Below are 26,934 nucleotides of genomic sequence, written 5' to 3' on the forward strand. Positions count from 1 at the left end.
CACATCTGAGGACTGTCTGTACATTGGTCTCAGCAACTTAACTGCATCTTATCAGCTCCATGCTCACCACCACAGAGTTAGTTCTCCAAGCCTCTTTTACAGAGTAGTTTGCACCACTGTTAATAAATAAAGGTTACACACAGAAAGGGGCAATCTTTTCAGCCAGTAATTTGCTCACAAACACTCACACGAACTCCGCCAACACTGTTTCTAAGCAACTGAAAACATCACTGACAAATTTAATTCTAATTCGGAGGAGAGTTTTAAACAATAAAACCGGAAAAGTCTTTGGAAAATACAAACCGATTCAAATGTCGGATTTGCTCAGTGAAATAGTTTATATATTTATTGTACTTTATCTGAGAAAATTGCTTATTTCTTTTAAGGGAAGCTAAATTATTTCCCAAAAACATGGAGAAATGTCTTTAGTCAGGTCTTCTTCATATGAGCCATTTCACCCAACCTGAACTCAGTCTTCAGTTTGACCAATAAGGATCCCTGGAAGTATCCCCTCTGCTTGTGCTGGGAAAACGTTCCCTATTGTGGAGGCACAGGCTGCTAGACCTGGAGCAGCACCAGTGAGCTACCCCCATCCCCAAAGTAGTCATGCTTGGTCCAAAGGCTGAGGAAATTTTCCTGTCCAGAGGAAAGGAATGCTTGGCTTAATGGCTTCCCATCCTTCCTAAATAGGAAGCTACTTTCTTTTCTCACTGTAGAGCAAAAAGATGGGTGGAAAGCAGTGCAAATCATGCCACCAGAGCTTTCAGACTTAGAGTGTAGCAATTCGATGTTTGCAGTGTGAGACACAGTACATGACACCTGAAAGCAATGAGGTGTCCCACAAGGTGTCCCTGCTGCAGAGCCCTGTGGGGTGCCCCTGGGGAGGTTCTCCAACCCCCTGAGCTGCCTGTGTTGAGCAGGAGGATGAACTGCAGAGTAGCAGTCCAACCTCCTCACTGGCACGTTTGGGATACAGTGCTCGAGGGGAAATATGGGCTTCCTCAGGATTAGTGTTCAATGCCATAATGAATGGCTAATTATAGGTCTTGCAGTGAAAGAAGCAGCCCCACAGAGATCTTAAGCTACTAGAATTTAAGTAGAGCTGTTATTTCTGGGATATTATTCCCACAGGCCAAAGTGCAATTACAGTGGCATTTTATATTTCCTCACACACAAAGAAAAAAGTTAAATGAGCAAAGTGTACAGTTTTAAATTAACCTTCTTATCGAGGAGTCACACATTTAGTCACTTAGTGTTTCACCTTCTTCTTCCTCCTGGTAAGGAAGAGTATGGGAAAGCCTCTGGTTTGAATCTCTGCACAGCACAAGGTAAAGGGCCTGAGCAGGTACAGCTTGGCAAGTTTGACTGGGCAAGTTTGGGTACCTTCTTTAAAATCAGCAGAAAGCAGGATAGTGTATACCAAACAAACAAGCAAGCCCTGTGCTACCCAGTACTTCTCCAAAACAGTCAAGGGAAAATAATGGTTTTCCCTCTATATATAGGAGAACAAGTTCTTGAAACAAGTCAGAGGACTCTTTTGTTCCTAACGGTAGCCTAGAAATATGGTTAGCTACACCTAGCCACTTAAAGATATTACAGCACAACTCTTTGCATGAATCTTAATAATGGCCAAGAAAAAGGATTCCACAAGTTGTCTGTAGTTGATCTCTCCCAAAAGATAAACTGTTTGAAGAAAAGAGTGGGAAAAATGAGCTGTCAGATTTCCAAGTAGGTAAGAAGCCATTTTGCTCTCTCTAAAGTTACTTCTTTGGGCAAAGAGACAGAAACATGGATGCAGTTTGAAAGCTTGGAGTTTGCATGGAAATGGTCTTATGGTCTTTGCTGAAGAGTGTGCACTTTTCCAACTTAAAAATAAAAATAAGCAGAGTATGACAGGGTTAGAAGCATTTGCAAGCTATGCCTTGGGAATAGGCAATGGAAGAGAGGAGGAATTAATCCATTGGAACTGAGGACAGTGCCTCTAATTATTTACTGATGTATCTGCTCTGGGATGTTTTCAAAATCAGGGTGCTGTTTAAAGGGTCCTTTGAGTTTAATCAGAGTGTCATTGAAGTGTAAAAGGCCGAAGTCTGTACGTGTCTGACACATTGTGCTGTACTACTGAGAAACAGCATGCAGTCAGATGTTGAGAGGTAATTAAAAAGAGGGAAGACAATAGATAGGACTGTATTTTCAGTCTTATTCATAAAACAGCTTCAATCCCAAACACATGGAAAAAATTTAAAAAGTACATACAAATTGTACAGAAGACCAGGCTTGCTCATACCAGCATGCCGCTGGCTTCGTGACACAGGGTAGAAAACATAGCACTGTGCTCAGCAATACTTTCCATTTCCATCTGGAAGGTGTGAGTTTGAAGCATGTGAATGGAAGGATAATGTTTTAGGTGTTACGGGAAAATATCAGCTGGTGAAATGTAGCTACATAATGGGCTCTGGACTGTGCAACATAGAGGTGACTCAGGTATTTGATCCAGAAAGAGGAGTGGGCTTTGACTGCATGGCCACTTTGCAGGGAGCAAGGCAGTCCTTTGGGGTCCTGTGCTCCCCAGACTCTATTTTGACAACACTCCCTTTCCCAGGCACTAAAGATCCTTCCCTAACCACAGTTTAAATAGGATGCCTGTTTACCAATCTTAAATAGCACTGTCAGCAGCTTGATACTTCAAAGATCTTGCTAGGTTACTGGCTGGGTTCCAGCACCCTAAAGGAGGGGTGCCCACATCACTTGCCACGGCAGCTTGTCTCACCTCCAGTCATGAGTGCCAAACCTGCTCCTTTGGTGAAGCCCAGGATCTCTCCTAACGCCATGCCTGCTGACCACACACCGCACACACAATAGCCTTTGCAAACACAGCTAATTGTCTCCGAGATGTACAGCAGCCTGGGGAGTAGCTCCATCTTTAGCAGAGAAAACCTGTTCCCTGAGATACAGGTACATGGGAACAAAGAAGAATGGATATGGACACTTTAATTACCAAGCCAGGTAGACCGTTGCAGAACTATCCCAACCCCCAGTTCTCTGAACACATTTAAAGGATGAAAGTGAGTGATTCGTGAGCAAAAGAGGGATCTAGTCACAACCAAACACCCCAGTCCTAGAGTAAGCTGAGTATTGTTCTTAAAGCCTGTTGGCCTTCCAAAGATTTCAATTTGTGTGACAGAATGCTAGATGTACTGCCCAAATGGTCTGTGAAATCTATCACAGTGACAAGGAAATATTGTGCTGTCCTCCTTCCCTCTGAAATTCCTTGAATACCTGGTGCCAGCAGTTCAGCTGATAATGCAGAGAGGGATGAAAGCAGGCAGCCTTGTCTAGAAGAACTGACTTTTCAAATGGGCTGTGACAGGCTCCCTTCATCTTTCTGTAACGTGTCATTTTGATGCAAGCAACAGACTACAAATAAGCCCTTTGCTGCAGTGAAGGCTACAGCAGTTTTCATATTTTCACTAATTGTGAACTATTATTTAACTGTTAATGTGCTATTGACTGTCTTGTTACCTGGAATATAATGAGTGTTGCATTTCAGTCTCTGAGCTAGGATTTGACTGTTTTCAAGAGAATCTTAAGGTTTCTGATCAGCCTTTAAGTACAGGTTTATGTTAGGGTAAGTCTGTGGTCCTTGTAGTGGTATTGTTTTGATAGGGAAATTATACAACTACTTCCTTTGAGTTCAATGAACACACACCGTTTTTATCTACATGATCCCCTTTTATTAGTTCTGTCAACTACCATATCGAGTGCTCTCTTTGTGTGTCATGGCTCAAATCCAGATGCCGCCAGGAACACTGGGAATTTCACTGCAGACTTCAGTGGGATTTCACCTGCACAGCTGTGCCTGATGCTCCACCTCGGGGAGGAAGTAGTCTTGCTCTCCCCTGAATGCCAGGTTCTTCCTTTGAACCAGGGCTGTTCAGACAACCTGCATCCTCTCAAGTGTCTCAGCCCCTCCTAGTCTAGAGACAGTGGTCTCTACCCCTCCCAGGTCTGGAGGCAAGGACCTCAGTAACCGTACCCCGTCAGTCACACAGGGAGTGCGGGACGTTATGTGGAGACACAGCCATGTCCCTCAGTGCCTCCCAACGAATACTGACAGAAATTACAGGTTTTAGACCTCTAAGACAACAGAAAGACTGAGAAAAAACCTACCTTGAAAACAAGATGGGGCTGACTGAGTCCTTTTTAATTAGGGCAGGCAAACACCATGCGAGGTGTGACCAGATGCTGTTGCATCACACCATAGAGTTAGCACAGAAGAAGAAATACATCCATGTTGCAACACTGGCTTTAGTACACAGGCTGATGTATGCCTTAGGCTTTGTCTCTGCTGGCTTAGCGCCAACATACTATATTAAAGTAGCCTGAGGGCTGCTTTAACTTGTATCCGACTAAAAGGGCTTCAGTGGTACATGGGGAGGGTATAGGAATGGTGTCCTGGGTTCCGCAGTAGCAGTCATGTTTTTCCTTTGTGTTAACTGGTACAGTGCTGTGTTTTGACTTCCAGTTTGAGAACAGTGTTGGTGAAGCCGATGTTCTCGGTTGTTGCTAAATGATGTTTACCCTGACCAAGGACTCTGTGAGGCTCATGCTCTGCCAGGGAGGAGGGGAGGCTGTGAGGAAGCAGAGACGGGGCGCCTGACCCGGGCTAGCCGGGGAGGTATTCCATACCACAGCACGTCATGCCCGGGGTGAGGGGTAACTGGGAGTGACCCGGAAGGACAGGGGTTTCCGGGTGGAGCTCGTTTCTCTTGGCCGGTGGTATCGTATTCTCTTCCCTTGTTATTTTCCCTTATCATTGTTGTAGCTGATAGTAGCGGTGGTGATTTGTTGCTGGACTGTTTTTGTCTCAACCCGTAGGAGTTGCACTCTCTCGATCCTCCTCCCCGTTCCTCCGGGAGCGGGGAAGGGGAGAGCCCCGGTGCGGGGAGGCAGGGGGGAGACGGACACGGACCTCGATTGTTGTCAGCTCGGCACCACTCACTGGGAGTGAGTGAACAAGCTACCTGACTGGGTTTAAACCACGACAGTTCTTTTTGGCGCCCAACGTGGGGCACGAAGGGTTGAGATAAGAACAGATCTGACTGGATTGATAGTCACTCGTCACAATGCTGATTTATTGGCTCTCAAGGTTGTTCCTCTTGATCTCACAGTTTCAGTATATGATATCTTACGTCCATCCGGTACTTGCTGTATTAGTGTTTTTCAAGTATGGGGCTTGGGCTAAGGTTTTTATCCCATTGTACTTTATGGTAATGACTTGTAATACAATAGAATCATTGATCATGAAATTGATCTGGCTTATGTTCCCAGTGTGGTCACCACCTTTATACTTTGGGAGGTATATGATGGAGGTGCTTAGCAATTACACATCTTTTTTCTCCTTCTCAGGTGCTCAACCTGGGAAGGAGACATCCTTTTACCCTCCTAGTCGTCCCCCCAGACCATTTACATTTGAGAGTTTTGAATTTTTTGAATGGCCTTTTAATGCTGTTGAGACTTGTTTGCTGATGGTGATGGGAATCACCATGCTAACACGCATACAGAGTGTGTTTTACCCACTACTGATTTCAAGAGTTAAGCAGATTCAGGTTTGGGTCTTGTCTGGGGTCAAACGACGATGTAGGAGGACCGAGAGATTTTCCCTGAGGCTGGACAGCCATGAGTGGCAGGGTGTGTGGGATAGTATGGGCAAGTATCTAGGTCAGTGGGCCCCTCCAGTACTTTGGAATTTCACTACTGAACAACTGCAAAATCCAGAAGAATTAGTAAAACACTTAAATGAGGTGTGTGGTCATTCTGGCCATACCAGAGATGGACAAATCATGGCAACGTGCTGGGGCTTGGCCTATGCTTACAGGGCCTTGTTCAACACTATCCAGCACCTTCAAAAGGAAAAGAATGTCGGCGGATCTGAGGGCAAAGCAACAGTCGCTACTCAAACTTTGGCTGCAATGAACAGCACAGCTGTCCCAGTGGCAAGTACAGCAGCTGCTCAAACTTCAACTGCAACAGACAGCGCGGTTACCCCAGCTCCAAGCACAGTAGCTACACCACCCCCAGTAACAAGTACAGTTGCTACTCAAACCACAGTGATAATCACTGCAGCCAAACCAGAGGACCAATTCGTACCAATATCAGTTGCCCCTGTACGCAAGAGAACAAGCAAAAAGGAGGCAAAAAGGGTGAAGCGAGATGAAGAACCAATGAATTCACCACCCGGTCCAGAATCTGATCAGGAGTCATCATCACATGACGAAGAAGAAGAAGAAGAGGTAACTTCTCGACCTCGGACCTCAACCGAGCTGCGGAATATGCGAAAAGATTTTACCCGTCAACCAGGGGAGCACATCATCACCTGGTTACTCCGATGCTGGGACAATGGGGCTGATGGTCACGAACTAGAAGGTACAGAAGCCAAGCAGCTGGGATCACTTGCTAGAGAAGGGGGAATTGACAAAGCAATTGCAAGAGAGAAAAAGTCCCTCAGCCTTTGGAGGAGGCTCTTGGCAGCTGTGAAAGAAAGGTTTCCGTACAAGGACGATGTTACGAGTCGTTCGGCCAAGTGGAATACTATAGACAAAGGCATCCAGTCTCTGAGGGAATCGGCCATCGTAGAGATGATCTATCACATCAAGCCGAATAACGGGGATACACCTATAGATCCAGATGAAGTTGAATGTACACGACCCATGTGGCGAAAACTTACACGGAATGCACCGTCATCATATGCCCATTCATTGGCAACAGTAACCTGGAATGACATAGTACCACTAACAGTGGATGAAATGGTTCATAAACTCCGAGAGTTCGAAGACAATCTCACCCCTTCCATCATCTCAGCTGTGAAAAAACTGTCCCAGGACATCGAACAATTGAAGGACAATCTATCTGATTTATCCGGCTCCTCACGTGTACCAACACACGTCTCAGCTATTAACAAAAGGCGTCCTATTGTTCAAGAGAGGAGATACAGGAGGTATACGCCACGGGGTACCCTATGGTTTTACCTGCTGGATCACGGAGAAGACATGACAAAGTGGGATGGAAAACCTACTTCAGCTTTGGAGGAACGGGTGAGTGAACTGAAGAGGGGAGCAAGGGCCAAGACTGATCGTCCCATGAGAGCTACGGCTTCAGTCTCTGGTGATCAGTTTCCCAGATGGAGTGGAAGAGCTGATTTTACTCCAGCTCCTGTGATAAAGAAGAATAATCCCTTTCAACACGACTTAAGTGTCCAATGCTGTGACGACTGTTAGAGGGGCCCTGCCTCCAGCCAGGTGGAGGTAGGGGACAATCGGATTTACTGGACTGTGTGGATCAGATGGCCTGGCACATCAGTCCCACAGAAGTATAAGGCTCTAGTAGATACCGGTGCACAGTGTACCCTGATGCCATCAAGCTGTCAAGGGGTGGAACCCATCTATATTTCTGGAGTAACAGGAGGATCCCAAGAGTTGACTGTGCTGGAGGCTGAAATCAGCCTGACTGGGAGGGAATGGCAAAAGCACCCTATTGTGACTGGTCCAGAGGCTCCATGCATTCTCGGCATAGACTACCTCAAGAGAGGGTACTTCAAAGACCCAAAAGGGTACCGGTGGGCTTTTGGTATTGCTGCTTTGGAGACTGAGGAAATTGAGCAGCTGTCCACCTTGCCTGGTCTCTCAGAAGATCCCTCTGCTGTGGGGTTGCTGAAAGTTGAAGAACAACAAGTGCCAATTGCGACCACAACAGTGCACCGGCGGCAATATCGCACCAACCGAGACTCCCTGATTCCCATCCATCAGCTGATCCGTAGACTGGAGAGTCAGGGGGTGATCAGCAGGACCCGCTCACCCTTCAATAGCCCCATATGGCCAGTGCGAAAGTCTAATGGAGAATGGAGACTAACAGTAGACTATCGTGGCCTGAATGAAGTCACACCACCATTGAGTGCTGCCGTACCGGACATGCTAGAACTTCAGTATGAACTAGAGTCAAAGGCAGCCAAGTGGTATGCCACGATTGATATTGCCAATGCATTTTTCTCAATCCCTTTGGCAGCAGAGTGCAGGCCACAGTTTGCTTTTACTTGGAGGGGTGTCCAGTTCACTTGGAACCGACTGCCCCAGGGGTGGAAACACAGCCCTACCATCTGCCATGGACTGATCCAGACTGCACTGGAACAGGGGCAAGCTCCAGAACACCTGCAATACATTGATGACATTATTGTGTGGGGCGATACAGCGGAAGAAGTCTTTGAGAAAGGGAGGAAAATAATCCAAATCCTGCTGAAAGCCGGTTTTGCCATAAAACGGAGTAAGGTCAAGGGACCTGCACAGGAGATTCAATTTTTGGGAATAAAATGGCAAGATGGACGTAGACAGATCCCCACAGATGTGATCAACAAGATAACAGCAATGTCTCCGCCAACTAATAAGAAAGAAACGCAAGCTTTCTTGGGTGCAGTGGGGTTCTGGAGAATGCACATCCCAAATTACAGTTCGATTGTAAGCCCTCTCTATCATGTGACCCGGAAGAAGAATGATTTTAAATGGGGCCCTGAGCAGCAACAAGCCTTTGAGCAAATTAAACGCGAGATAGTTCATGCAGTAGCCCTTGGACCAGTCCGGACCGGACCAGATGTAAAAAATGTACTGTACACTGCAGCTGGGGAGAACGGTCCTACCTGGAGCCTCTGGCAGAAAGCTCCAGGGGAGACTCGAGGTCGACCCCTCGGCTTTTGGAGTCGGGGATATAAAGGATCTGAGGCCAGCTATACCCCAACTGAGAAAGAAATACTGGCAGCCTATGAAGGGGTTCGAGCTGCTTCGGAAGTGATTGGCACTGAAGCACAGCTCCTTCTGGCACCCCGGCTGCCCGTGCTGGGCTGGATGTTCAAAGGCAGGGTCTCCTCTACACATCATGCAACCGATGCTACATGGAGTAAATGGGCTGCACTAATTACACAACGAACTCGAATAGGAAATCCCAGTCGTCCAGGCATTCTAGAAGTCATCATGGACTGGCCAGAGGGCAAAGATTTCGGAATGTCACCAGAGGAGGAGGTGATGCGCGCTGAAGAGGCCCCACCATATAATAAACTGTCAGAAAGTGAAAAGCAGTATGCCTTGTTTACTGATGGCTCTTGCCGTATTGTGGGAAAACATCGGAGATGGAAGGCAGCTGTATGGAGTCCTGGACGACAAGTTGCAGAAACTGCTGACGGAGAGGGTGAATCGAGTCAGTTTGCCGAGGTGAAAGCCATCCAGCTGGCCCTGGACATTGCTGAACGAGAAAAGTGGCCAGTACTTTATCTCTATACTGACTCATGGATGGTGGCAAATGCCCTGTGGGGGTGGTTGAAGCAGTGGAAGCAGAGCAACTGGCAACGCAGAGGTAAACCCATCTGGGCTGCTGCACTGTGGAAAGATATTGCTGCCAGGGTGCAGAACCTGGTGGTGAAGGTACGTCATGTAGATGCCCATGTACCCAAGAGTCGGGCCACTGAGGAACACCAGAACAACCAACAAGTGGATAAAGCGGCTAAGATTGAAGTGGCTCAGATGGACTTAGATTGGCAACGTAAAGGTGAATTATTTTTGGCCCGGTGGGCCCATGACACTTCAGGCCATCAGGGCAGAGATGCAACATATAGATGGGCCCGTGACCGAGGGGTGGACTTAACAATGGACACTATTGCCCAGGTTATTCATGAGTGTGAAACATGTGCTGCAATTAAACAAGCCAAGCGGTTAAAGCCTCTTTGGTATGGAGGACGATGGTTGAAGTATAAATATGGGGAGGCCTGGCAGATTGACTATATCACACTGCCACCAACCCGCCAAGGCAAGCGCCATGTGCTTACCATGGTGGAAGCAACCACTGGGTGGCTGGAAACATACGCCGTGCCCCATGCCACTGCCCGGAACACCATCCTGGGCCTTGAGAAACAAATTTTGTGGCGACACGGCACCCCAGAGAGAATTGAGTCAGACAATGGGACTCATTTCCGGAATAACCTTATAGATATTTGGGCCAAAGAGCATGGCATTGAGTGGGTATATCACATCCCCTACCATGCACCAGCCTCTGGGAAAATCGAACGGTACAATGGACTGTTAAAAACTACACTGAGAGCGATGGGTGGGGGAACTTTCAAGCATTGGGATACACACTTACCAAAGGCCACCTGGTTGGTCAACACCAGAGGATCTGCCAACAGGGCTGGCCCAGCCCAGTCAGAACTGTTACATATTGTAGAGGGGGACAAAGTTCCCGTGGTGCATATGAAGAATTTGCTGGGAAAGACAGTCTGGGTAATTCCTGCTTCAGGTAAAGGCAAACCCACTCGTGGGATTGCTTTTGCTCAGGGACCTGGATATACTTGGTGGGTAATGCGGGAAGATGGGGAAGTCCGATGTATACCTCAAGGGGATTTGATTTTAGGGGAAAACAGCCAGTGAACTCAATTGTATGCTGTTGCCTGCTGTGTAATGCTTTTATAGCCCATCAACTAGATGTCTCCAGGTCACCAGCGACTGGCCCTGACTTCCCTCCAGCCATCATCCCAACAGAGAATGAACTTTGAACATCATGGACCGAATGGACTCGGCAGCATTATAGGGATTGGTCCATGCACTAAGAAAATGATTTTTCCTCTTGGTCTGTATGTATATGGATGTATATATGTGGGAGAGCGATGGTGTATTGAAAAATGTGGGATCTGAGCACGACGTGAATGGTATGGAATAAGGGGTGGATAATGTCCTGGGTTCCGCAGTAGCAGTCATGTTTTTCCTTTGTGTTAACTGGTACAGTGCTGTGTTTTGACTTCCAGTTTGAGAACAGTGTTGGTGAAGCCGATGTTCTCGGTTGTTGCTAAATGATGTTTACCCTGACCAAGGACTCTGTGAGGCTCATGCTCTGCCAGGGAGGAGGGGAGGCTGTGAGGAAGCAGAGACGGGGCGCCTGACCCGGGCTAGCCGGGGAGGTATTCCATACCACAGCACGTCATGCCCGGGGTGAGGGGTAACTGGGAGTGACCCGGAAGGACAGGGGTTTCCGGGTGGAGCTCGTTTCTCTTGGCCGGTGGTATCGTATTCTCGTCCCTTGTTATTTTCCCTTATCATTGTTGTAGCTGATAGTAGCGGTGGTGATTTGTTGCTGGACTGTTTTTGTCTCAACCCGTAGGAGTTGCACTCTCTCGATCCTCCTCCCCATTCCTCCGGGAGCGGGGAAGGGGAGAGCCCCGGTGCGGGGAGGCAGGGGGGGGAGACGGACACGGACCTCGATTGTTGTCAGCTCGGCACCACTCACTGGGAGTGAGTGAACAAGCTACCTGACTGGGTTTAAACCACGACAAATGGTTACAGGTTTTCTAAGTTAATTGAAGCATCCATGGCAACTTGTCAGGCTGATCCACAGGAAGATAACAAAAGTCTACTCAGCTGCCCATGAGCTCACCCTTCTGAGACAGGTCCAAGGCTTTACAAAAGTGAGCATGTTTACATAAGATAGCAAATTTTTCTCATATTTAGTTTTTCCAAACTGATCTACAGCAGTCAACCTATCATAGGAATTATTCTTCTGTGTTTCAGGCCCTTCTCTTAAAGCATGCTCCTACTGTGCAACACGACAAACAAATTCTGCTAGGCTACTTACCTGTGAAGGCCATGCCCCAGCCTCCGTTAATGCAGCCTGCTTTCAGGATAACCTCCCTTCCCTGCAAGGTGGTTTAATGGATAACCTTCACTAGTGTGAGGCCAAGAGCAGGAATAGAAGCAGCACTGCACAATGGGTTTGGCATGCTGTGTTGAGCTAACTAAGAATGTGCATCTGAGGTCTGCCTATGCCTCCTGTAGGTTAGAAAAATAGTATTAGTCCTTTCTGACACTGTAGAGCAATTTCTAATTATACTTATTGACAAATGCTGTCTTTCCCAATAAGAAGAGATCTCTGTTTTCCAGCTGCAGCAGTCAGTGAGTTTCATATTCAAACATTCAGATAGAGCTGAAGTTACAAGCGCTGCCAGTATGCAGGACTTAAGCAGAGGGTCTTAAGTCAGTGGCAAGTATGTGAAGCATGAGAGAACAATTACATTTGTGGCCCTCAGACTGCTTTCTTAGCTGCGCAGTGATGTAACACTTTGGCCGTTCCAGGTTTTTTTTCACGCTGAATGTTAAGTCAGTCAAGTAAGCAGACTGAGAATGCTCTAGCAGCCACGTTCGGAAGAAGCCTTACAGGTTTAATATGCTTTAACTTCATGGGTTTAGCTCATTCCCCCACTCCAGTTCCTCTCCCAGACTCCCCCCATGTTTACAAGCCTTTTGTGTTATTTTAGCTTCTCGCTCTTGCATTCATCGTAATCTGTGAAAATCGGAGTTGACATGATGACAAAAGTTGTCACATTGAATACATTGTTTACTTGGCTTGAGCAGTTATTTTTGTAGTCTCTCCAGAGAAAGTTTCTTATTCAAATTTGCCAGAGATACTCAACAAGTTTAACTAGAAACTTGGCATTTCCTCTTCCAAAAATTCTTCGAATTATATTTTCCAGCAATGAACTAATTGACACCATCTTGCTTCACAGCGGCACGCATCCTTCTGCATTAGATTTTCTCAACACATTCGCACCTGGAATTTGGGGATTGGCAGGTCGGCACAGCATCATACAGCCAGTAAATGGCTCACCCAGGAGGCACACTGAGCAATCCCCAAAATTCAATTTTCTGTAAACAAGGGATAAAAATCCTGCCAACTCATGGCAAGAGTGATTCTTCACGCCCAGTCTGAGATTTCTCTAGTGTTCTGTATATTTTACATACTGAATCCCTCAGCAATGTATTTTTCCCCAAGGCTTTCATATTGTTCTAAGGGAAACAACAGCTAAGATCTTTTCCAAACCAGTGGAACAAGACATCATGTTTGACAGGAAAGGCCTAAAATTTATGTTTTACTTGCTTCATGCTTAGAGTTGAATTTACCAAAACAGCTTCTCCAAGAGGGGATAGTCCCTTCTTATTTGTATCCACCGAGCTCCACAGTCACCTGTGAGATTCAGGACCATCTGTGTCTGGGTTATTTCCGTATTGGTGTCTGCAGACATTTTAATCTGGAGGATGGGAAGACTACTTAAAATTTCATTTGTGACCAATAAGGATCACCCATCACCCTGAATTTTTTAGCTTAAAAATAATACCTCCCACAAACTTGGGCTAGGTAGATTCACTAGCCCCATAAAATACCTAATGATAATATATCTTTGTCCTGCAGAAACCATGCACCAGTTTGCAAGATCTCTGAAGCAATCACAATTTGATGCCTATAGGGCTGCAAAACAATACTTCTAGGTATAGCCAGCTAGTAAAAAGCAGTGTGATTTGCTATCTACAGTGCAGTTAAGGTAGAGGGAAGTGAGGAAACGTGGTAATCCAGTGGCAGCAACTGTGATTTCAGGGTGGTCAAGAGATCTTGCCATAAAAAAAGGTGCTGAGTTCTGCATCCTAAAAATATGTTTATTTATTAAGAAAAATTTAAGGTGAGATCACCACTGACATATGACCCAGCTCTACAGCAGGCAAAAGAAATGGCTAGAGAAGGTTAGTGGCTGGCTGCCCCATCAGCCACCAGGAATAAAGCAAAGCTGTTTATAAAAAGAAAATCTAAAAAAAACCCAGACCTTGTCATTCTACAAAGTCACCTATTCTATTTCCAATTCTGTTAAACGTTTTAGGCTTTAAGGAGTAAACAATGTGTTTCTGCTCCTACCTCTTCAAGCAGCTATTCAACTTACCTTTCTAGCTCAAAGATGATGGATTTACTGTGTATCTTGCCTTAATTTCTTCCTCCTCCTGGTGCCTGGACACTGAGATGTGTGCAGGCAGCAGCGTCAGCTTCTCCAGTGTCCCTGCAGTGCCCGGGAACGCTGGAGCACCCAGCGTTACTGTTGTGTCCTATTTGGGCTGCTTATCTTGCTAATCCACCCATGCCCTATCTGTGACATACTTCTCCCCACTGCTATGAATGTCTGTCCCTTCATAGATCATACATTAGATATGGAGGCATTACTTCGCTGGACACAAGAATTTTTTTGAACTTGCCTTGCAGGAGCAACATGTTTTTACCGTAAAATGTAACTAATTAAAACATATCCAGCTGACCTGGGAAATAGATCTCACAATCTGTACTGCTCAGGATGGAGGTTACCCCATTAGCTGACTCTAAGCAGCATCTCAAGGTTCTCCAGAAAGTATTGAAGGAGGTATTACCAGTGTAAGCTAGCTGCGTATGAGATGATCCAGTTAAAGAGCAAGCTTCCTCTATTTCGGATGAACCCAGCAGACTAGAGCTGGCTTTGATGTACATACTAGCTTTCTGTTCAGAATAAACTCAAAAAATGTGGTCACATCCTGACAGCTAGGATTAAGAATAGCTGACAGATGAGACACACAGTCTTTCCCTCCCCTTAGTTAGAACTGGCTTTTGCATGTGATAGTAGTATAAGTAGATCTTTGACCTGTTTGTTTGACTCCTTTCAAAGCAGATACTTGACTCCAGCAAGTGCTTTCTCTGGGTGCAAACTCAAGCAAGCAATAATACACCTGCAAGGCACTCCAGTCTTTGTTTAATACACTGTCTTTTGAGAAGACTAAAAAAAAAAAAAAGCTAAAAAGCTAAACCCATATATTTTCATCATCCATCTCTTTTCTCCTTTCGACTTGATGTTACTGCAACCTGTAGGATAGGGTCCTTCAAAACTTCACCACCCATAGCAACATGGAAATTTCACTCTCTGAATGCCCTGACTTTCTCTTTAGTAGGGGTCACATAGTGTTACAGATAGAAAAATTTTAGGGATTGTATTAAATTGAAGCTTCCGATGATTCTTCTAAGTTGCTGATCTTCCAAGTACAAAGGTGCTGGCTCTGCAGGAGCAGTCACTGCTTTATGCAAAACAAAGCTGCTGAGAAGTTCACTGTCTTCACGTGAAAGCCACCCTTCAGTCTTCCAAACATTAAAAAAAGCACAGTCACCACTAAGCACATGTCATGTGTACTCCAAAGAGACAAGACATAGGCTTCACAGTAGCATCTTCTAGGCTCCACACATTACATATCCCTGTTTTGTTTTTATGCTTAGTTCTACAGGCTACTTAAGAAATTAACAACCTTATTTTTACATGGCTGGTCAAAAAGCAATTGAATATCTGCAATGTGCATTTTCTGAGGACTATACTTCTGTGTTATTTTATTAAAATAGATGTTATGTATTAGGACACACTCCAGTAGTTTGAGCCCAGGGGTGGCCATCAAGTGATATACAAGATACTCAGAGAAGTTAATGGACAAAGGGGAGCAATTTCTTTGATTAAAGCAGAACTGTTCTTGCCAGCCCTCACAACTGGATTTTCTCCTGACCACGCAAGTGTATTTGCTTGTAATAAGTTCAGTCCTCAGAAACAAACATTAGAATTTGAGCATGAAAGCAGACTTTTGTAGCGGAAATATTGCAAAGATGTTCTGCCAGAAAGATCTTTTTTCAGAAACTGGAGCATCCAACTTAAAATAGCAGCTCATGATGCACGAGTCATTGCTTTCATCCAGTACCCCAGTGAAAAGATTTGAGCTGGCATGGCTCAGCAGTCTGCAGGAGATATGATGACAGCTTTCGGAGGGTGCAGATTGCTTTTGTTCTCCAGATGAAAACACTCTTACCATGGCAGTCTCAACATCCCCTTCACCAACCTGGCAAAGCAAGGAGCATGGAGAATGGGAATATGTTGCTATGGCATCACTGGCAAAACAGCAAATTTGGTAGAGTTCGCTCCAGCAGGATGGAAAACCCCGGGCAATCGTTAGGCACAAAAGGAATGTATTTGCTGGGGCAGAAATTGCAACATTGCAAAATTGATACATGTCTTATAAATGCAAGGTATTTTTTCACATCTTGGTAGAAATGCCAACATAGATTACAGGGAAGGACGGAGAAGAGCAGGTCAAAAAGCTTACCAGCTTCAAACATGTAATAGCTTAATAGATGACATTTTACAGTCTCTAGTAGATTCCTATCTGACTGAGAGACATTTATTCTCTCCACAGCCTCATCCAGGGATGTGTGAAAAAGAGCTTATAAACTCTTCGATTAAATACTCTACCCAGGATGGCCAAGGCCTTCATAAAGTTATTCTGTTTAGTTTCACCTCCAGAAAGAGAAGGTCAAACTGGAGAAAATCAAGGCAGAAATACAAACAGCCAGTGCTCTAGAAATTGAGGCTTAATGGTGCAAGACTGGATGAATCAGGACTGTTTTGCATAGAATATGACCAAGCTGAAGTATGAGGTCAGACTCAAATGCCTAGGAGACCACTGCAGAGCAGAAGGAAATAATATGTTCTTCAAATCCTGGTGGGTAAACCAAACAACAGCAGCTTCAAGTGGGTGAAAAGAGATGCAGAAAAGACATTAAGAGAAGCTGCCTGAGACCAAGAATGGCAAAGCACTGTAATAAACAGACAAGGGAAAATTGTGTAATGTCTGTCACTGGAGGTTCCACCCAGTTGAAGGAATAGGTAAATGCTTGTTGGGGTAGTGGAGAATGATTTTGTCTTAGTGTGAAACAAAAGGATAGGTTAGATAACTTCTTGAGCTCCCATCCAGTCCTTTTTGGGTTTTTTTAATAATTGAATTATTTGGTAACAGAGAAGTATATAACAAGCAGAGATCTCAGAATCAGCCTTTTTCTTCTGACAGGATGCCTTTTACTGTACTGATGGACTGAATTGGCAAAGGTCTGTAAAATTCTGTGTAAAATTTAATGGCTTTACATTCTGGTTTTGGTGATAGGTATGTCTTGGGGCTACACAGACTTTTAAAGTACAGCCCAGAAGATGCAAGAATCTTGTTTTAATTAGGCTAATTTAATGTAGTTCTGAGATTTGCTTCAGTATAAGTTTTATTATATTAATGTTACCTCAGCATCAAAATCCCCCCTTCAAAATCAGGCAGATGAAGTACAGGAAAAACATCCATGCTGGCCTTGGAAAAGGAATTTTTTTGTTAAAATACTTGGCTGCAATTGTTGCCCACATAGACACAAACTAGAAAGATGTCAGATGTGATAGAAATGAAATACAGGGAGAACTAATTTTTTTCCATGTTTAGTAATAAACTGCATGAAGGCCGTAAGATGGAGATGCAATATCCAAACCAGTAAGCATCTATGATCCAAATTTTCCAATAAAGGTCCATGTAAGCTGAAGAAGTGTTTATAGTATCATCTGAATTGCAGGCAAGTTTAATCCAAGGAGAGCCTTCAGACTCTCATTGCTGCAATTACAGTGAGTTCTTAAGCACTAGGAAAGTAAAAAAAACCCTTGTATTTACAGCTGTAAGCTATTCTTCTTATTTCTTATAATCCTGATAACACGAATTATCCATTAATTACCTAAAATTATTTTTAATCTTCTTAGAATTAGTTAGTTTTAGCCAGCTCTGCTTTCTGCTTTGCACTTCTCTTCTGCCCACAAGCTGAGTGACATACCTCCAACAAGACGTGTAGCATTTCTCCTCTGTCAGGGATCTAATGCACTCCTTCCCAACAGCCCATCATCCCTATCCAGAGCCCAGCGTATCCAGCTTCCTAACTCACCCTCCCATGGCTAGTTTATCTGGCATCTTTAGCTGTGTGGGACTTAGTTAAGGCCATTTCTTTGGGACCCTCCCTAGTCTCCTCCTCCTGCTTCAGAAGTCTCTTTCTTATAAAGCCCAGATGTTCTCCACCAACCTGTTGCAAAGTAAATCTCCATTCTTGGCCGTAAGGCTCTCGGACAAAACCATCTGTGACATGTCCAGCCATGAAAACAAGACAAAGCAAAACGAAACAAAACCATAAAGCACAGTGAGAACCTCCTCCTCCACAAGCTCCAAAACCAGGGACTGATGAGTCAGCAGGAACTTCCAGCAAGTTCTGTCTCTTCTAGCCTAGAGGGATCCTAAATAGGTCTAACACAACCAGTCCTGCTCCGAAACCTGAGGTGCTTGAACGCACCCCAGCAGGGACAAGAGTAGCTCCAGTCATCAGATAGGACTATAGTCCTGGTGCAGGTATCAAATATGTACTTTACATTTCTCTACAGCCTGGAACAAGGTACAGAAAACCACCCATCTCCTCTCAGAGGGTACAGCCATGTAACTGCAAAAAGACTGTGAGGGCCCCAGAGAAGGCAAATTAGGGCCCCAGTGAGAAAGGATTTACTCCTGCATGGAGAACGGGTTGCAGATAGCGCTCTCTCCAAGCATGTGTCCCAGGCAGCCCCAGTCCATCTGCCAGCATAGGGTCCTCTCAGCTAAGCAGTTCCTCCATGTGCACTGCTCAGAGTGAGGGCTTCACTTGGAAAGGCACAGCCTGCCTGAGTGCCTTCTCTGCTGTGGTGCAACTCCTGTGTTTCTCCTACAGTAGCTTCTCTGTGTGTATCTATCCCTTAGCTACCCAGCTCCTGGGTTCAGGCCAGAATACCTATGTCTCCCTTTAGGGTGGTGCGCAACCAAGGTTTTGTCCTACCAGCTGGCTCTTCACTCCAATTCTTGTCGCTATCCCAAGGCTCTTGGCATGGTGCTGCAGAGCTTTGCCAGGGGACATGCAAACAACTCTCTCTGTGCTGCCATGGGGCAGACATCCTTGATGTCTGTCAAGCAGTCTTCTCCCATGCCTTCAAGTAGGAGCTTGAACCTCATCACAAGGATGGTTTAAGGCTCATCCTCTTCTCCTTCCCAACACTCGGCACAGGATGGCTGCAGTTCTGCTTCCCAGAGCCCTGGCAACTCATACCGTTCCCCCATGTTGCAATTGCCTACAACCCTGGAGGCCCCATGCATTGTGACTGCCTCCAGCGCTGGAGGCCCCATGCTGTTTTCGGCACCCATGCAGCCCAGACTGCACCAGGCATCTGTCTCTACAACTTGCTGTGGAGGTACCAGTGTGTGGGAGCCCACCAAAGAAAAGCTACAGCCCATGCTCAGCTCTGCTGCCTTCCAGTTACACCATGTTCCCCACACCTGCCCTCACTCTCCATGCCCTTTCTGCAGGCTAGGCTCCTGATCTGGAATGCCAGCTGTCCACGCCTCCTCTAGCTCTGTGCCTAGACTTTTGCCCTGATTCCTGGTTCTACCCAGCTTCATCCCTCCTCCCCAGCTGCCCTCCGGTCTTCATTTCTCTTCTAAAGAGAGAACAGGGAGCCCCGTCCCACCCAAACCTGGTATATAGGTGTGGCAGCACCTTGTGGGGTTTAATGCTTAGGCAGTGCTCAGAATAATTAAGGGGCCAAATTGATTCCTCACCCAGCTTGGCGACCCCAAGAGAGTGGGGATGTGCATACATTACCCTTGCAATCCTGCACACGGCATTCTGACACCGCACAGCTCCTGTTTTCATGTCCTTCCAAGCAGCCTTTGACGGGTACAGGTTTGCAGCATGCAGACAGGACTTTTGCCATGTCAAAATGCCTTCAAGCAGCAACCACCCATGTTGGCAGGCTATTAAGTTTCTATAGAATTTTGACAAGCCTCCAGATGAACATCAAACCATCCCAAATCTCCTAAGGGGCTGAGTATTTAAAAAAAAAAAAACAAAAATCAACCCTGATTTCACATGTCATTATTCCCTGCAGCTTATAGCTAATTTAGAATCTGTTGATCCTGGTGCCAATAAATAGTTTATCTTTAAACTATCTCTGTACTCAGACTTGGTTTCGTTCTCAGGTTAGTGTTGGTTGTTTAGCCAGCAAGTCAGTAATCTAACAGCACATACAGGAGAGATATTTGCTGTATATATTTGTCTGTGCATATTTGTTCCATTAAGCAGAGCCTTGCATGGTAGCTAAGTATTTCTCTGGGAAAACTTGCTTTCTCAGGAGAAGGTGAGTGCAGTATTAATATATGTGCTAATGCACTGCCCCCCAGTGGAGTCGGGATCTGGTTTGGGAGATGGAGCTTTGCAAACCTCCATGTGTTCACAGGACATAATTTCCATCAAAACATTAAATTAAACATTGGTGGGGCAGTGTTAAATCTGTTCAAAGGTGGTTTACAGAGAGGATAATTCACATCTGATTCTAACACTGCAGCACAAAAATGTGCTGTCTCAAAACACCTCCTTTCTCAGCAAGTAATGCAGTCAGAGGGAGCAGAAGGTCATCAGCTCCTTGTGGATGACAGTTCACTTCTCAAAGCTTCTAAAGGGAGCTATAGGAAGTTGTCATTTTTAAAAGTAGCCGAATCCAAAATGTCTCAGGGCTGACAAGGTGTTACACATAGCTATCAAAGCAACTGGAAGGAGCTGCATTCGTTCACTACAACATCCCTCATCATCTGGTAAAAAAATGTGTCACCTTCTGGTTTGTAACAGAAAAGATTATGTTTATTTAATCATCTTAAATGTTTCTGGAGATAGCTTTAAACCCTCTCACCGGCTCCTTGTCTTCAGACTTCTTAGGACTGTCATTGCTTCCCAGAGGTCCTTTTCCTATCATCTAGTTTTCCCTACAGTAACATGGAATATTTGAAACCTGGGGTTTGGTTCACAGTCACAGTCAGACTCTGGGCATGCCCAAAGACTCTTTTATTAAAAAACAGTTTTAAATGAATATAAATATTAAAAAATGCATGCAACTAAGTATCTAAATAGTAGGAATCAAGACCATAAGACCACGATGTTCACTATGTTTTTAATTCCCTTGTAGTGTTATCCTCATCATTTTTCTCATAGTTCTCTGACACATTTCCATCATATCACCTCTGTGTCAGGACAGGGTAATGCTTCTGAAACCACATCTCCACTTTTTCTTGTGCTTGTATCACTGGAATGGGATGATACACTAGATGTTCATACACATGATAAAAATATCTTTCGCTGCTCACAGCATAGTTGAGTTGTAGCACCATAAAAGGCATCTGAATCAGCTAAATGACCAGTTAATGGAGGAGGGGTTGTGTGGAGAAGAAATATAAAGCTAGTGTGAAATACAATATGTTTGGAAAGAACATGTGGGCTAGGCTTGGCAGAACTCAAGTCAGAAGTAGTCAGCAGCCTGCTCAGGTAACTGGGGGAGGCAGTCATGAACACCCTCATAGTACACGTGGGAAAAGCAGTGTCTGGCATACCACAAGCAGAAGGAGTATAGCTTCCTTTCTGTATATGTATTTTCCAAACACCCTGTAGGCTTGTATTCCAGATCATTAATTTGCCAGCCTGAACTGCTCCCTTTGCCTGTGCCTTCTGTGGTGCTTGCTGTTAGGTCAGCAGGTGGCAAAGTCTGACCCTCAGACACTGTGGGGTGTCCAGAAGCATGTGAAATGCTTTCCAGTTACCCCAGTTCCCAGGATGCAGACATCCAAGCTGAGACACCAGCATGCGGCAGCTCCATGCCTCTCCTGGCAGAAGACTTGCTGAGCTACCTGCAGCAAGCAGCCCTTGGACACAACTGGCCCCTTCTCTCAGAAGGGGTGCTAGCAGCCTTCTCCCTCTCCCACTCAGCTTCCACAAGCTCCTCTCCTTCATCAGACTCCTCTCACAGGTGGAGAGGACTTGGGCCAGTTGAACCCATGGTCATTCATCCTTCCAGTGATGCTGCTTGCCTCTCATAGTTTCAGCACTCAACCGTAGGGCTTGTGGGGTGGGAAGTTTGGTTTTGTAACACTTTTGGCTGGTGGCACCCTAAGCCTGAAAATATTCTCCCCTCCCCATCTACTCTTGGGGTTAATAGTTATAGTTGTTTAGTTCAGTGGGTTTCGCAGAAGAAATGTCTTCTGTAAAATCATAGGAGAAATAGACATTGCACAAATTAGGTGTGCAATACAATATGAGGTGGGCAGGTCATAACCCTAAGTTATCCTTGACAGGAAGCTTTAATTCCTAAAAGAGCAGGTGCCATGGGCTGTCTGGACTTCAATAAAGCATTTCACAGTGATATGCATAAGGAACATGGGACAGGTAAAACAAGTGAAAACATGAGCAAGCAGAAAGCTATGGACAGGTCATGCCAGAAGAGCAATTGCTGAACTGAAAACTCCTGCCTGTTCTCTCAAAACCAGTGTTATTTGAGTATCATGGGCTGCAAGTTGCAATCAGAATTGGCTCAGCATGCCAAGATGGAAGGCTGAAATGGACAGCGTGCAGTCACAAGGTTGCTGCTTCATGGGAAAGTCAAGTGGTTACTCACACAGGCTTACATCTTGCGTAGCACTGCTGGTAGTGGTGTCTCAAAGTTCTCATGATGTGTGTGGTGGTGGTAGAATAGGCGTGGAAAGAGAAGTGATATCTTTGGTTAGACCAGCTGATAGACCTAGGAAAAATGAACTTCTCAGGCCTGCTTCCTTCAGCAAGCCCAGAAAGCAACAGTAAAAGCCATGCTAACTGCAAGGTAGAAGCGATCACTCTTGAATCAATCTTGCTATGCTAATCAATCCCACCACATGAGAGAAAAAGGTGGCAAACACCTGTGGAGCATGGGGGGTGTTACCTGGGAGCAAAGTGATAGGCTGTAAGTTCTTGCAGAGGGGGGGAAAAGAGAGAGGGGGAAGGAAAAAAACAAGATCATTAACACCTGTGTTATATTTTTAAATACATTATTACATTTCTGGTATTTTGTAATTAACCCAAGTTAATTGCGACGCTTGGCTTGCACATTTCCAGCCCAGAGGACAACCAGTTCTTAAAACTAGCTTGCTCCCTTGAAAGGCTCAGCTTGACATAACCTACTAAGGGGTTTATCAGATAAGGTACCACTAGGCTTAATGCGCTCCTTAATTAGGAATGTAAACACATTCATTAAAAAAAAAAAAAGAAATGAGAGCCTCGGAGAAATTATGAAGAGATTTTATGATTATCGACTCAAAAGAGAAAGTATTCCAACCGAGTAAGCCATTTCTTCCTCCTTCCCTAGGAGTGAAGGCAACTCGCTTTCTAATTACAACCCTAAGAGGCACATTAAGCACAGAGATTTCCCTCCACTGGTTTATTATCTGAGATTTGGGATAACCAGGCTGAACAGAGATACGAGGGACAGTCAGCCTCTCTGGGGGTGTGTGAGTATAAATAGATGTGTTTGTGTACACATGCTTGCCTGTAAACATGCAGTTTCTACAGGCATGCCCATGTAGTGGGCTGTGACTTCAGCAGCTATTAGCCAAGGTGGTGGTTGTTCCTCCTCTTGCCTGAACGCATGGTGATTGGCATAAATAGCAGCCCCCAGCAGGTCATAGCTTGCAACTACCTACAGATATGAAGGATTTGGTTGCTGGGGCATGCTCCTCTGTCTAGCTTCGGACTGGGAGCTGCCTTTTGGCCTCTACACACTTGGTGTGCCCCTGGGGGGACCCACTCCTGCAAGAAGGGTGGTGGATGGAGAACATGGGAGGGCTGCTCCCATGTACCCTCCTACATCCCCCTGCTTGGGGCACGGCGGTCCAAAACCCTGGCTGGTGTTTTGGCCACCCCATACTGTGCCCCCCAGCTGCTTCTCCCCTCAGGCATCCCGCGGCATGGCTCCTGCTCACTGTGTGGCCGCTGTTCCCAGCAGAGAACTTCCACTCCCTGTGCTCCCTCTCCCTGCTCTTCCCAACAATGATGGCCCAGCAGCTTGGGATGTAGTTTTGAATTTAAATGCGGCCAGCCTTCAGTCTACAAAAATAATAAATCCCCTTCAAACAGAGTTACGTAAAAAGTAGAATAATTAAAAACCTAATGTTTGTTGGCAGCTTATGTATCCCTTTGTCTGCAAGACAGAGGCCTGTTGACAAACAAGAGACTTTTCTGGGACTCTAAAATCAAGTACCGAAGTATAAATGGCCACCATCTGATACTGACTTCATTACATTTGCCAAACACAGTGAAACTGTGCGCTGTTGCTTAATGCACTTATACAAGGAAAGTCTGTGGCCATAAGCGTCCCAGTGCTGCAGTGGAGTGACCTGCTCAGGGGTACCTTCAAAGGTGCCACCATACTTTGTGGCAGCCCTCTCCCGCAGCACCCCAGCTGCTATTCACTGTGCCTATAAGATGCAGTAATTCAGATGTTTTCATGTAAACCATGGAAAAAACAACTGTGTTGACCTCTCTAGCAATTTTCTGGCTTTTAGGCTGAGAAATGCAAATGTGCTGTGGAGCTAAGAACAGACATTATTTATTGATGGTCACCATGGGATTTCTATTCTGTTGCAATTTCAATATATTCTGTTGATGGTTACTGTAGAATTTCACTTCAATTTCTTCCTGCAAAGTCTTTCTAAATTTCTCCACCTCTGTCCTTTCTTTCAACCAGTATTGTATTAAAATGATGTCAGTCTCTGCGCAGTGCTAAAACTTCCAAATACTGTGAGATTTGAAGGTACTCACAGGTTCAGACAATAATGGAAGCCAAGACTCAGACTGTTCTTATTAGGTTGTCATCTAGAAAGCATAAAACCCAGTAAAAAGAAAAAGATGTTAAAAAATCATCATTGTTGATTTGTCATTTGTGTTTTCCTAATAAGCTTTTAATTTTCTGCTCAGAATGGAAATAATTGTATTAGGAACTAAGAAGAGCTGCTGAATCTAAAATGAATTGGTTTAGTAACAGCAGTTTTACCTCGCACCTGGAAGCAAAATGTGAAAAACAAGTTTCCTCTCCCTAAGGTATGGGCAGATGGGGAAACTTCTTAGGAAGCAGTGGTGGAGAAAACACTGAGATGACGCAGTACTGGGATGACCCCATACACGCTGAACGACTATTGCTGCTCATTATTTCTCACCTTAGAATTATTAGGCTTGGGAGTCTAACATGCTCATTTGCAGTTTTTCATGGTGATGTAAGATTCATCTTCCAGCTATTTCCACGGAAAACTCTGGTGCCCTCCAGCAGCTGCAAGCTGTCAGTGGGGCAAGCTCACCTGAGCAACGGAGCAGGAGCTCTCCCGGGGAAGGAATGGGGCACAGCCCTGACGTGCCTCCAGCACGCTGCTCCCATCAGCAGTGCTTCTTAAAGGAAAGGCCAAGCCCTCCTAAAACAAGCAAGTAAGCAACTAAACCAGAAGGAATAACACTCCAGCTGTAGCACTTCCCAACAGACATTAGGAGGGGCTGAAAATAACAGGGAAGTCTTTGTGTAAATCACCTTGGAAAAAAAATTATTTAAGGAGAAATGGAAAGCAAGCCTCTCTCACTGAGGGAAAATCCTTACGGGGACCGGCCAAACAGTCAAAACTTTTTTCCCCGTTACAAATATGAGGTTTCTGATTTATTTTATTTTTTTTTAAATTGTGCGTCAGAACAATTCCCAGATTTTCTTTTATTTATTTTTTTTTAATTATAGAAAACAAAAGAGATCACATGACTTAGCCTAAGAGTCAGGGCAGCCTTTTGACTGGGGGAGGTAAAAGTCCCTGCTCACATTTTTGCCCTAATGAGTATCTTCTTGTTTGTATAAAGCAGGACCAGCCACAGCAGCCTCCATGACAGGAGGTCATGACTGCCTTTTCCCTTCTGCATCACTTCCCCACCAAATTACCAGCCTTTCTAGTGGGAACATCACTGAACTGAATGTGTGACAATAGAAGGTTTCAGGATCAACAAATTACCGTTTTCCAACTAAAAAAAAACAGCCCATGCTCACTCCCTTCATACCTCCCCAAACACTTAGGCAACACTGGGAGAGGTTTGCCTGCGAGCTATGTGCCCTGGGAGGCCTCTGGGTACAGTGGAGACCACCATGCTCTTCCAGCAGCCCTGGCCTGGCAGCGCTGGGTTTTGGATATCGTTAACACATAAGACCAACATCAGCCTATAGAGAGGCCAAACTGGGAGCATGCCAGTAACAAGGGGTTGGTGAGCCACTGGGTCAGCTGTGGTCCTGCACCACAGCTGGCTGTGGGTGCAGGGAGACCCCAGGGTCCCCTTGGCCCTTGCACCTCTTTAGTGCCCCATTTATGCAGAAATGCACACCAGCCACGCAAAGTGTGCTGGAAAGAACCTATCCTTCTTTCTTGCTTTTGCTTTGTTTCTCTATTGTGACCTCTTTTCCTTTCCCTGAAAACTTCTTCAGAAAGCTGATGGCCTGTCTATATGACAGCCAACACATGCCTTTATGTAAAGTGAGAAAACAGGTTCAAATAAGGATGTCCAGGTGGACTTTCAAGATAAGCGAGTCTGTAAGAGATAGATAGCATTACATTAGGCTTGATTGCCCCCACGTCCTCAGCACACAGTGCCCCCATTAACAAATTAAAGAATCTCTTATGTCCCCTCTTGTCAATGCAGCTCCCACTGGAAAGAAATCTTGTTCTGTGCCCAAGCCATGAATTACTTTCCTGATGGATTGCCAGATCACAGGGGCAATTCAAGTTTTATGTGTCACTTGAGCTGTTCTCACTTCTGTTTGATGCTTCAGGTAAAAAGAAGAAGGGAATGCTATCATTTTTACACTTTTTACATCTCTCTCTGAGGTAATTCTTAAAGTACTTGCAAGGTCAAAGTGATAAAAAACAGATATGGGAAGCAGCGTAGTTCGTGTTGTTCTACAAATGTAATACTGTTCTGTGCAATATTTTTTTCACAACAATAAAAACTGTAACCAAAGCTACAAAATAGTTTTCTTCATCATCTCTATTTCCATTTGCTTATACTTCTCTAAGTTTAAGCTCTCCCTTGCCACCATTGTCACTCAGTGATGGGCTCAGAGAGCCCTCTTTCCTCCTGAAACTAAAACTCAAACCTCATCTTTTTTCACAAAACCAGAGCCAGGCTGAGCTCTGCTGTCAAACTCTGAAACTGGTGAAGTTCTGCAATGAGGATTATATGCTTGCCTTAGTTAAGAAGGGTTTAGCCGCATCAGAAGCATACAGACATTTTCTACTGAGCCCATGCAAATATCTGTGATAATCTGTGAAGAAGGTGGTTCATGAGGTT

At 45.2% G+C, this 26,934-nt stretch overlaps 1 protein-coding gene across 4 annotated transcripts in view; it reads left to right on the forward strand.

The window, feature by feature from the left end:
- Window positions 1–26,934, forward strand: part of EDAR (ectodysplasin A receptor) — an 81,188-nt gene that overhangs the window by 23,169 nt on the left and 31,085 nt on the right. Inside the window, exon 1 of one of the 4 annotated variants that reach the window (XM_062606913.1) lies at window positions 16,763–16,786. The exons of the other annotated variants lie outside the window; for them this stretch is intronic. The gene's annotated coding sequence lies outside the window, so the exon portion shown is untranslated. Of the gene's footprint in view, window positions 1–16,762; window positions 16,787–26,934 lie in introns of those variants that run through there. 4 annotated transcript variants of the gene reach the window in all.

The sequence above is a fragment of the Pezoporus occidentalis genome, unplaced genomic scaffold, assembly GCF_034315485.1.
Source record: "Pezoporus occidentalis ecotype Australia unplaced genomic scaffold, CSIRO_AGI_Poc_V1 ctg99, whole genome shotgun sequence".
Taxonomy (NCBI): domain Eukaryota; kingdom Metazoa; phylum Chordata; class Aves; order Psittaciformes; family Psittacidae; genus Pezoporus; species Pezoporus occidentalis.